This window comes from Saccoglossus kowalevskii, chromosome 7 (assembly GCF_978046115.1).
Source record: "Saccoglossus kowalevskii chromosome 7, keSacKowa6.1, whole genome shotgun sequence".
Taxonomy (NCBI): Eukaryota; Metazoa; Hemichordata; class Enteropneusta; family Harrimaniidae; genus Saccoglossus; species Saccoglossus kowalevskii.
The window spans coordinates 35,270,213-35,282,898 of record NC_140647.1 but is presented as its reverse complement, the minus strand read 5'-3'; positions in this window follow the sequence as shown (position 1 = coordinate 35,282,898).

Here is a 12,686-nt window from a genome sequence, read left to right as displayed (position 1 = left end):
CTATACCATCTACTCTCATTGAGCTGATAGTAGTATGTGTGTATGGAGGGTAGATGCCTCCTATACCATCTACTCTCATTGAGCTGATAGCAGTGTATGTGTGTATGGAGGGTTAATGTCTCCTATCCCATCTACTCTCATTGAGCTGACAGTATTATGTTTGTATGGTGGGTAATTGCCTCCTATCCCATCTACTCTCTTTGAGCTGGTAGTAGTATGTGTGTGTATGAAGGGTAGATGCCTCCTATCCCATCTACTCTCTTTGCGCTGATAGTAGCATGTGTGTGTGTGGAGGATAGATGCCTCCTATCCCATCTCCTCTCATAGAGCTGATAGTATCATGTTTGTATGGTGGGTAGATGCCTCCTATCCCATCTACTCTCATTGAGCTGATAGTAGTATGTGTGTACGAAGAGTAGATGCCTCTTATCCCATCTACTCTCTTTGAGCTGACAGTGGTATGTGTGTATGGAGGTTAGATGCCTCCTGTCCCATCTACTCTCTTTGAGCTGATAGTAGTCCGTGTGTATGGAGGGTAGATGCCTCCTATCCCATCTGCTCTCATTGAGCTGATAGTAGTATGTGTGTATGAAGGGTAGATACCTTGTATACCATGTACTCTCATTGAGCTGATAGAAGTATGTGTGTATGGAGATTAGATGCCTCATATCCCATCTGCTCTCATTGAGCTGATAGTAGTATGTGTGTATGAAGAGTAGATGCCTCCTATACCATCTACTCGCTTTGAGGTGATAGTAGTATGTGTGTATGGAGGGTAGATGCCTCCTATCCCATCTGCTCTCATTGAGCTGATAGTTGTATGTGTGTATGAAGGGTAGATGCCTTCTATCCCGTCTACTCTCATTGAGCTGATAGCAGTATGTATGTATGTATGGAGGGTAAATGCCTCCTATCCCATCTACTCTCATTGAGCTGATAGCAGTGTATGTGAGTATTGAGGGTTAATGCCTCCTATCCCATCTACTCTCAATGAGCTGACAGTATTATGTTTGTATGGTGGGTAGATGCCTCCTATCCCATCTAATCTCTTTGAGCTGATAGTAGTATGTGTGTGTATGAAGGGTAGATGCGTCCTATCCCATCTACTCTCTTTGAGCTGATAGTAGTATGTGTGTGTGTGTGGAGGATAGATGCCTCCTATCCCATCTCCTCTCATTGAGCTGACAGTATCATGTTTGTATGGTGGGTGGATGCCTCCAATCCCATCTACTCTAATTGAGCTGATAGTAGTGTGTGTGTACGAAAAGTAGATGCCTCCTATCACATCTGCTCTCATCGAGCTGATAGCAGTATGTGTGTATGGAGGGTGGATGCCTCTTATCCCATCTACTCTTTTTGAGCTGATAGTGGTATGTATGTATGTATGTATGTAAATGAGCATACACACGCCTTCACGTCGCTCTCCTGGTAAATCGATTTTTCATCCTTTTATAGGTCAGTTATTACACTTTATTTCACTGCACCTTTTTTGTAACCTTCCCGTTTTTGGTTGGTGCTTCTCTTGGTTGTTTTGGCAAAAATCTGCCTTGTTCTCAGTTGTTTTAGTTTTCTCTGTTTGTGTTACTCGTCAAGAGGCCTGCCAAGATGGCCGCCTCCATGACGAGTACACGTGTCAACCCCTTTGCCGGGTTGACACGAAAACATGGAGTTAAATGCATGTCACTGGATGGCGTTAAAATTGAAAAATATGTTGAGGCTTTCTCACAGCTTTGTGGTCCGGAAAAAATTGTTGCAGCTTCTCGTGCTAATGGCAGCGTAATTGTTTTCTTTAATTCACTTGAGTCTGCCGAATCTGTGTGTGCATCTGGGTGTGGAATTGAGCACACATTTATTACTGTACAACCACTCGTGAAACCCGCAACGAAAGTCGTGCTATCTGGTGTACCCCCGTTTATACCCGATTACCTACTACAAGAACAACTTTTACGGTATGGTAAAGTAGTGAGCAAAATAAATACAATCCCACTAGGCTGCAAAAGTCCCAATTTGAGACATGTTAAAAGTTTTCGCAGACAAGTATACATGCTGTGCGATCAGGATAAACTAGAAGGTGTTCTTAATATCGTTTTTGAGGAGCGTACTTATCGTATTTATTTGTCAACGGACGAAATTATTTGTTATAAATGCCACAAAAAAGGCCACACTCAACGTAACTGTATTCAGACTATAACACCTGTACCTACACCCGCAGTCACTAACAATACAAACCCACAAACTGGTATTCAAAACGATAATAACGTAAATCAAAACCCAAACCATGACGATAGCACTCCCCCAAATGATATGCAAATCGATAATGTTACAGATAGTGAAAACAACACAATCGATACCATACAAAACGTTAATATAAATAAAGACACAAATATGAACGAAGCGATCGACACAACGTCATCTGAACCAGCTCAAAACAAACAATCTGCCACGCGTTCAGTCCTTTCTAATGCAAATGATGCCTCTCAAAATGAGTGTGTCAATGACAATACACCCACACCGTCACTCATTCAAACAGACCCGCATTCCACTGAAACAATTGACACAACCACTCGCTCAACTGAATCTGAACCAAACGGCTCAACAACTACCACTGGTGCGGCAGAGGTACAAACCCTCTCCGCTTCTCCTCTCTCTTACGCTGCTGTCACTGCAACGCCCATTGATGTCTTTGACAGGAAGCAGACCTCATCATCCTTTCCCTTTCACGACATGGACGATGTGGAGTCTGTCGCTTCTGACGTGTCAGATGTGTCCCAATTTCTCCAGGAGGAGAGTGCAGCTGATTTAGAAGTTTCTCTACTTCCACATGACTCTTTGCAGAAATTTCTAGACGAGTCCTACAACTCAAAACATCTTATGGAACAAGCAAGCCAGTTTTGTCCTGACCTCCGCTTACTAATAAGATCGCTAACTGATTTCCGCAAAAACAATGACCTGCCTTCCAAGGAAAAGGTCCGCATCCAACGACTATCCTGCAGAATCGCTAAAAATATTGGGATCACAAGAACACCAGTTGAAAACAAACGGAGCAATGAAATCCTCGATAAAAAGCGTGGTATTTCTACTACCTGTAGTAGAAGGTCAAAAAGAGATAAACAGTAATTGTATCAACTATAATAATGGATTCTCCACTTGTGACGTATCAATGGTCTATTTGTTGTTCTCATATTCATCCATATATGAGTCTTAGTTTTATTATATTATTTATTGTTCCAATAACTGGATATATGTTCTTCATAGTCATTGCTTGTCAGATTTTAACATCTGTCTTCTTGCCTACATTGTGCTATTTAATATCCTTATTTGTCACAATCATCAAATCGATTTTGGGGAGTGTTTTCACAGTTGAAATGAAACTCTGCTCTGCTACTAGTCTTTCAGGTATGGTCACTATGGCAACAATGCTTCTTGGGTATAATTTGTACTGCTCAGTCGTTGATATTATAAAATCAAACATGCAGATTGCTCTTGCAGTCGATATTCAACTATCCTCCGTTATTTGTATGATAATTTTGCCAGCTATGTTCACCATAGCAACAACGTCCGAGCTCTTCGGGTATTGTCTACTCTGTTCATGGTTTAATAATGTAAAACCATGCCTGGAAATTAATTCCGGAGTTGATGTTCAACTCTTTTATGTTACATCAAAGATTGTAACTGGTGTGTCAACTATCACCGTAGCAGCAATGTTTGTACTCTGTGGCAATTTTTTACATTGCTCATTGCTTAATACTATATACACAGTTTTTGGTTTCACAGCTGACTTTCAACTATTCTATGTTACACCTGAGTGTGTAACGAGTGTACAAGCTATTGTCACCATGACAGCAACGTCGTTATCTGGGCTGTGTCTATATCACGCATCGTTTAATATTTTAAAATCAAAATTGAAACTGGTTCTCATAGTTGAATTTCAACTCTCCTATGTTACACCCGAGTGTGTAACAAGTGTACAAACCATGTTCACCATGGCAACAACGTCGTTATCTGGGCTGTGTCTATCTCACGCATCTTTTAATATTTTAAAATCAAAATTGAAACTGGTTCTCATAGTTGGGTTTCAACTATTCTATGTTACACCTGAGTGTGTAACAAGTGTACAAACCATGTTCACCATGGCAACAACGTCGTTATCTGGGCTGTGTCTATATAACGTATTTTTTAATATTTTAAAATCAAACTTGAAACTGGTTCTCATAGTTGGGTTTCAACTATTCCATGTTACACCTGAATGTGTAACAAGTGTACAAGCTATTGTCACCATGACAACAACGTCGTTATCTGTGTTTTTCCTATATCAGGCACTGTTTAATATTTTAAAATCAAACTTGAAACTGGTTCTCATAGTTGGGTTTCAACTATTCCATGTTACACCTGAATGTGTAACAAGTGTACAAACCATGTTCACCATGGCAACAACGTCGTTATCTGGGCTATGTCTATATAACGTATCTTTTAATATTTTAAAATCAAACTTGAAACTGGTTCTCATAGTTGGGTTTCAACCATTCCATGTTACACCTGAATGTGTAACAAGTGTACAAGCTATTGTCACCATGACAACAACGTCGTTATCTGTGTTTTTCCTATATCAGGCATTGTTTAATATTTTAAAATCAAACTTGAAACTGGTTCTCATAGTTGGGTTTCAACTATTCTATGTTATGCCTGAGTGTGTAACAAGTGTACAAGATATTGAATTGGTTTTTCCTGGTCTTGTTCTCTGTTTCGTACATGGCTGATGTATCTGCGCTGACATGGAACGTCCATGGATGTCGTGACGCATTTAAACGATACCAACTTTTCGAGTTTCTCAAAATTAATCATCCTAGTTCATTTTATTTTCTACAAGAAACACACACCATCCAATCCGATGAATCTACTTGGCAAGTTGTCTGGAGAGGACCGATTATTTTTAGTCACGAAAACACACACTCAGCTGGGGTGGCAATATTATTAAACCCAAACAGAAATTTCACTATTTTAAATGTTGACAATGTGATCACAGGACGACTATTGCATGTTCATGTTGATATCAACGGTCTCCCGGTTCATTTAATAAATGTTTATGCACCCACCAATGGCCCAGAACGTGTAGAATTTTTTCAACACGTAAAAAGTCTCATTAATAGATTGAATAATGACCCCATTATAATGGGAGGGGACTTTAACTGTACTCTCAATGCTAATGTAGACAGAGCTGACAGCTCTGAACCACATGCTCACTCTTCAACATCTTTGCAACACATTATCCGTCGTTTCAAGCTCGCAGACGCATGGCGTACTCTTCATGCTACCGCTAAACAATTCACGTGGTCAAGGCATGAGAGTAAATCGCGGATTGATACATTTTATATCTCGAAATCTATTGTATCAAGAGTCAAATCATCATCAATTCAACCACACTGTAATATGTCTGATCACTGCCCTGTTAAAATACTTGTATCTTTTAATCACACGAGTACTCGGAATCCTGTATGGCATCTCAATCTCAGCCTCCTCCAGGATCAAGAATACTGTAATATAATAAATGAGTACTGGTTAAAATGGCGTCGAGAAAAAGCTCGCTTTGAGTCTCTATCTGTATGGTGGGACATTGGTAAACTTAAAATTCAACAGCTGACTAAACAATACTCTGCTAGACTTGCAAATACATACAAACAGAATAAAATCAAATTAAATGATGAAATTAAATCTATTGAACAGGAAATAGCTAACAATCCTGCACTTAGCAACAAGCTGGACGAAACAAAGTCACTTCTTGAAAAATTAATGATGACAGAATCTAAAGGAGCCGCTATTAGATCACGCTATAAAATGTTAAATGAAAACGACGCCCCAACATCGTTTTTCTTTGATCTTGAGAAATACAAAGGAAATAGGAAAATGATGTCGCAGCTAAAACAACCGAACGGCGAAGTTACTGAACTACAAAGTGGAATGCGAAAACTAGCATGGGACTTCTACAGCGATCTTTTCTCTCCAGACAATGTCTCACCAGAGTGCCAAAATGTAATCTTGGCGGATCTACCCCAACTGAACAGTATCAAGCGTGAAAATTGTGACGCACCTATCACTCACGAGGAACTGACAAATGCAATGAAATTAATCTCTAGCAACAAAACTCCGGGAATAGATGGTCTGCCCGTTGAATATTACAAACACTTTTGGCCCATTTTGGGCACTGATCTTCACCAGGTATTTGAAGCTTCGATCGAGGTTAATCAGCTTCCTATTTCTTGTAGGCGAGCGGTCATAACGCTTCTACCAAAGAAAGGGAACACCAATCTTTTAAAAAATTGGCGACCAGTGAGCTTGATGTGCGCTGATTATAAGATCTTAACAAAGGCACTATCCCTCCGTTTAAAAACCGTCTTAGGTGATATTATTCATTCTGATCAAAGTTATTCCATTCCTGGTCGACAGATATACGACAATATACACCTCGTCAGAGACGTCGTTACATATGGTAATGAACTAAATATAACATTGGGTATTGTATCCCTCGATCAAGAAAAAGCTTTTGATCGGGTGCACCACGGATACCTTTTAGAAACCTTAAAAGCATTTGGGTTTGGCCCAGAGCTGATTAAGTATATACGACTTTTATACACCGACACACAAAGTCTTGTTCGCATAAATGACTCTTTGACCAGTCCCGTGCAGTTTATGCGTGGTATCCGACAGGGATGTTCACTGTCAGGACAATTGTACAGTATTGCTATCGAGCCGCTCCTGCACAAAATTCGTACCCAAAGCGGCATTCGCGGTATCATAATTGATAACATGCCTGAACAAAAAGTAAACCAAACTGCATATGCTGATGATATCAGTTTTTTCATCACCGAAAACTCCGATTTTGCCAAACTGCAGGAGTGGCTTTCAATTTACGAGAAAGCTAGCAACTCGCGCATCAACTATGGTAAATCGCAGGGCTTATGGGTTGGTGCATGGAAAACTAGAACTGACAAACCACTTAATATAGGTTGGAACAATAACGGGTTGAAAATCCTTGGTATCTATATCGGAAATAATCCCACGTTCGTGGATAAAAACTGGTCCGGTATCTTAGAAAAAGTTGAGGTAAAGCTAGGTCAGTGGAGCAAATATGCACCTGTCATGTCCTATAGAGGGCGTGCTATTGTAATTAATAACCTTGTAGTATCCAAATTGCTTCATGGGTTGATATGTCTGTCCCCGCCCACACATATTGTTGAGTCTGTCCAACGAAAGCTCCTTGACTTTTTTTGGCAAGGTAAACACTGGGTAAATGCAGAAGTTGTCTACTTACCAATAAATGAGGGTGGACAAGGACTGACGCATCTACCAACGCGCATTACTTCATACCGTCTGCAATTTATACAGCGATATCTTTACTTCAGTCCAGGTCACCCTTGTTTCATGTTTACTGACTTCTTTCTTAGAAAGTTCCAACACCTGAAATATGACAAACAATTGTTTATTACTGAATTCCCACAACATTCGTATAATATGCCTGATTTCTATCGTAACTTACTAAAAACCTGGCGGTCAGTCACATATATTCGTAAAGATACGCCATCTAATATGCATAATCTATGTCAAGAACCGTTGTTTCACAATAAACTAATCCTACACCATCTACATAAAACGCCATTGAATCTCACACACTTTATCGAGGCCGGCTTCACAAAAATTGGTGATCTCATCGATGGTAATGAATGGCGCTCAGCTGAACTGCTCCATCCTCATATTAATATGTACTCCAAACGTGTTCTTAATATCGCATTGAATGTAATACACAAAGCAATCCCAGCTCAATTTAAAGAAATATTACAAAAAACTAACAATGCGCCAAATACGAATGTCACGACTACCACATATTCTCTTGAATTAATCTATAGAGATGACGATAATGACATATTAATAAACTGTCCACTGTATAAATTAGAAAAGGGCACAATTTATAAATTTCTAATCTATACCCGAAAACTGATAAAAGATCCCACCCACCCAGGCACACTTTGGTGTGATCTGTTATCTCTTGACCCCGACAAACCAATATTTCAAGATTGCTACATTGCACCGCTAACGAAAAAAGATGGAGATTTACAGTGGCGACTTCTTCATGGGGCATACCCTACTGGAGGTTTTCTGGTTAAGTCTGGTTTACAACAAACAGATAACTGTCCATTTTGCCAGGATAAAGACGATCTCGTCCATATTTTTGTAGAGTGTACAAGACTTGAACCACTCTTCAAATTGTTCAACAGCATCATACAAAATCTATTTGACGGAGAAAGAATACCACTATCACAGTATCTACTAGGCGCCACTAGAGGCAAGAGCATAACACAGAACCATAGATTACTATGCTACATACTCGTCTCATTGAAAGCAGCTATCCACGTGACACGGGTAAAGAAAATGAAAGGACTACCGAAAACGGACGTCACTCAAGCCTTTAAGGCGAGACTAAAATGGAGAATTAACACAGAGTACAACTACCACTATCTCAACCATACCGTTGACCAGTTCAAGTATCGGTGGTGTAACAACAATGCGCTGGCATCCATTGCAGAAGATATACTCGTCTACGCGGATTATTTGAAATAACACCCTTATGAACATTATCATCATCGTATTTGTTAATAACAATGAGAGCTGTATTATTTATAACGATTAATACTTAAATAGTATCTTTACTACCTACCTGAACAATACTTACTCGTCGTATTTATTCGAATTTGATATCTTGGTTTTCATGTAAACCTATATTTTTATCTTTTTTAGTTATGTAATAACAGAAATGTAAATATCTTTTTTATACCTGCGAATAAAAATTAGAAATGTATGTATGTATGTATGTATGTATGTATGAAGGGTAGATGCCTCCTATCCCATCTACTCTCATTGAGCAGATAGTAGTATGTGTGTACGAGGAGTAGATGCCTCTTATCCCATCTACTCTCTTTGAGCTGATAGTGGTATGTGTGTATGGAGGTTAGATGCCTCCTATCCCATCTACTCTCTTTGAGGTGATAGTGGTATGTATGTATGTATGCATGAAGGGTAGATGCCTCCTATCCCATCTACTCTCTTTGAGCTGATAGTAGTATGTGTGTATGAAGGGTAGATGCCTCTTATCCCATCTACTCTCTTTGAGCTGATAGTAGTATGTGTGTGTATGAAGGGTAGATGCCTCCTATCCCATCTACCCTCATTGAGCTGATAGTAGTATGTGTGTACGAAAACTAGATGCCTCCTATCCCATCTGCTCTCATTGAGCTGATAGTAGTATGTGTGTATGAAAGGTAGATGCCTCCTATACCATCTACTCTCATTGAGCTGATAGTAGTATGCGTGTATGGAGGGTAGATGCCTCCTAATCCATCTGCTCTCATTGAGCTGATAGTAGAATGTGTGTATGAAGGGTAGATGCCTCCTATACCATCTACTCTCATTGAGCTGATAGCAGTGTATGTGTGTATGGAGGGTTAATGTCTCCTATCCCATCTACTCTCATTGAGCTGACAGTATTATGTTTGTATGGTGGGTAATTGCCTCCTATCCCATCTACTCTCTTTGAGCTGATAGTAGTATGTGTGTGTATGAAGGGTAGATGCCTCCTATCCCATCTACTCTCTTTGCGCTGATAGTAGCATGTGTGTGTGTGGAGGATAGATGCCTCCTATCCCATCTCCTCTCATTGAGCTGATAGTATCATGTTTGTATGGTGGGTAGATGCCTCCTATCCCATCTACTCTCATTGAGCTGATAGTAGTATGTGTGTACGAAGAGTAGATGCCTCTTATCCCATCTACTCTCTTTGAGCTGACAGTGGTATGTGTGTATGGAGGTTAGATGCCTCCTGTCCCATCTACTCTCTTTGAGCTGATAGTAGTCCGTGTGTATGGAGGGTAGATGCCTCCTATCCCATCTGCTCTCATTGAGCTGATAGTAGTATGTGTGTATGAAGGGTAGATACCTTGTATACCATGTACTCTCATTGAGCTGATAGAAGTATGTGTGTATGGAGATTAGATGCCTCATATCCCATCTGCTCTCATTGAGCTGATAGTAGTATGTGTGTATGAAGAGTAGATGCCTCCTATACCATCTACTCGCTTTGAGGTGATAGTAGTATGTGTGTATGGAGGGTAGATGCCTCCTATCCCATCTGCTCTCATTGAGCTGATAGTTGTATGTGTGTATGAAGGGTAGATGCCTTCTATCCCGTCTACTCTCATTGAGCTGATAGCAGTATGTATGTATGTATGGAGGGTAAATGCCTCCTATCCCATCTACTCTCATTGAGCTGATAGCAGTGTATGTGAGTATTGAGGGTTAATGCCTCCTATCCCATCTACTCTCAATGAGCTGACAGTATTATGTTTGTATGGTGGGTAGATGCCTCCTATCCCATCTAATCTCTTTGAGCTGATAGTTGTATGTGTGTATATGAAGGGTAGATGCGTCCTATCCCATCTCCTCTCATTGAGCTGACAGTATCATGTTTGTATGGTGGGTAGATGCCTCCTATCCCATCTACTCTCATTGAGCTAATAGTAGTGTGTGTGTACGAAAAGTAGATGCCTCCTATCCCATCTACTCTAATTGAGCTGTTAGTAGTGTGTGTACGAAAAGTAGATGCCTCCTATCCCATCTGCTCTCATCGAGCTGATAGTAGTATGTGTGTATGAAGGGTAGATGCCTCCTATCCCATCTACTCTCTTTGAGCTGATAGTAGTATGTGTGTATGGAGGGTAGATGCCTCCTATCCCATCTGCTCTCATTGAGCTGATAGTAGTATGTGTGTATGAAGGGTAGATACCTCGTATACCATCTACTCTCATTGAGCTGATAGAAGTATGTGTGTATGGAGGGTAGATGCCTCGTATCCCATCTGTTCTCATTGAGCTGATAGTAGTATGTGTGTATGAAGGGTAGATGCCTCCTATACAATCTACTCGCTTTGACCTGATAGTAGTATGTGTGTATTGATGGTAGATGCCTCCTATCCCATCTGCTCTCATTGAGCTGATAGCAGTGTATGTGTGTATGAAGGGTAGCTGCCTCCTATCACATCTCCTCTCATTGAGCTGATAGTAGTATGTGTGTGTGTGGAGGGTAGATGCCTTCTATCCCATCTCCTCTCATTGAGCTGATAGTATAATGTTTTTATGGTGGGTAGATGCCTCCTATCCCATCTACTCTCATTGAGCTGATAGTAGTATGTGTGTACGAAAAGTAGATGCCTCCTATCCCATCTGCTCTCATTGAGCTGATAGTAGTATGTGTGTATGAAGGGTATATGCCTCATATACCATCTACTCTCATTGAGCTGATAGCAGTATGCGTGTATGAAGGGTAGATGCCTCCTATCCCATCTACTCTCATTGAGCAGATAGTTGTATGTGTGTACGAAGAGTAGATGCCTCTTATCCCATCTACTTTCTTTGAGCTGATAGTGGTATGTGTGTATGGAGGTTAGATGCCTCCTATCCCATCTACTCTCTTTGAGCTGATAGAAGTATGTGTGTGTGGAGGGTAGAAGCCTCCTATCCCATCTGCTCTCATTGAGCTGATAGTAGTATGTGTGTATGAAGGGTAGATGCCTCGTGTACCATCTCCTCTCGTTGAGCTGATAGTAGTATGTGTGTATGGAGTGTAGATGCCTCCTATCCCATCTGCTCTCATTGAGCTGATAGTAGTTTGTGTGTATGAAGGGTAGATGCCTACTATACCATCTACTCGCTTTGAGCTGATAGCAGTATGTGTGTATGGAGGGTGGATGCCTCTTATCCCATCTACTCTTTTTGAGCTGATAGTGGTATGTATGTATGTATGTATGTATGTATGTATGTATGAAGGGTAGATGCCTCCTATCCCATCTACTCTCATTGAGCAGATAGAAGTATGTGTGTACGAGGAGTAGATGCCTCTTATCCCATCTACTCTCTTTGAGCTGATAGTAGTATGTGTGTATGAAGGGTAGATGCCTCTTATCCCATCTACTCTCTTTGAGCTGATAGTAGTATGTGTGTGTATGAAGGGTAGATGCCTCCTATCCCATCTACCCTCATTGAGCTGATAGTAGTATGCGTGTACGAAAACTAGATGCCTCCTATCCCATCTGCTCTCATTGAGCTGATAGTAGTATGTGTATATGAAAGGTAGATGCCTCCTATACCATCTACTCTCATTGAGCTGATAGTAGTATGCGTGTATGGAGGGTAGATGCCTCCTAATCCATCTGCTCTCATTGAGCTGATAGTAGAATGTGTGTATGAAGGGTAGATGCCTCCTATACCATCTACTCTCATTGAGCTGATAGCAGTGTATGTGTGTATGGAGGGTTAATGTCTCCTATCCCATCTACTCTCATTGAGCTGACAGTATTATGTTTGTATGGTGGGTAATTGCCTCCTATCCCATCTACTCTCTTTGAGCTGATAGTAGTATGTGTGTGTATGAAGGGTAGATGCCTCCTATCCCATCTACTCTCTTTGCGCTGATAGTAGCATGTGTGTGTGTGGAGGATAGATGCCTCCTATCCCATCTCCTCTCATTGAGCTGATAGTATCATGTTTGTATGGTGGGTAGATGCCTCCTATCCCATCTACTCTCATTGAGCTGATAGTAGTATGTGTGTACGAGGAGTAGATGCCTCCTATCCCATCTACTCTCTT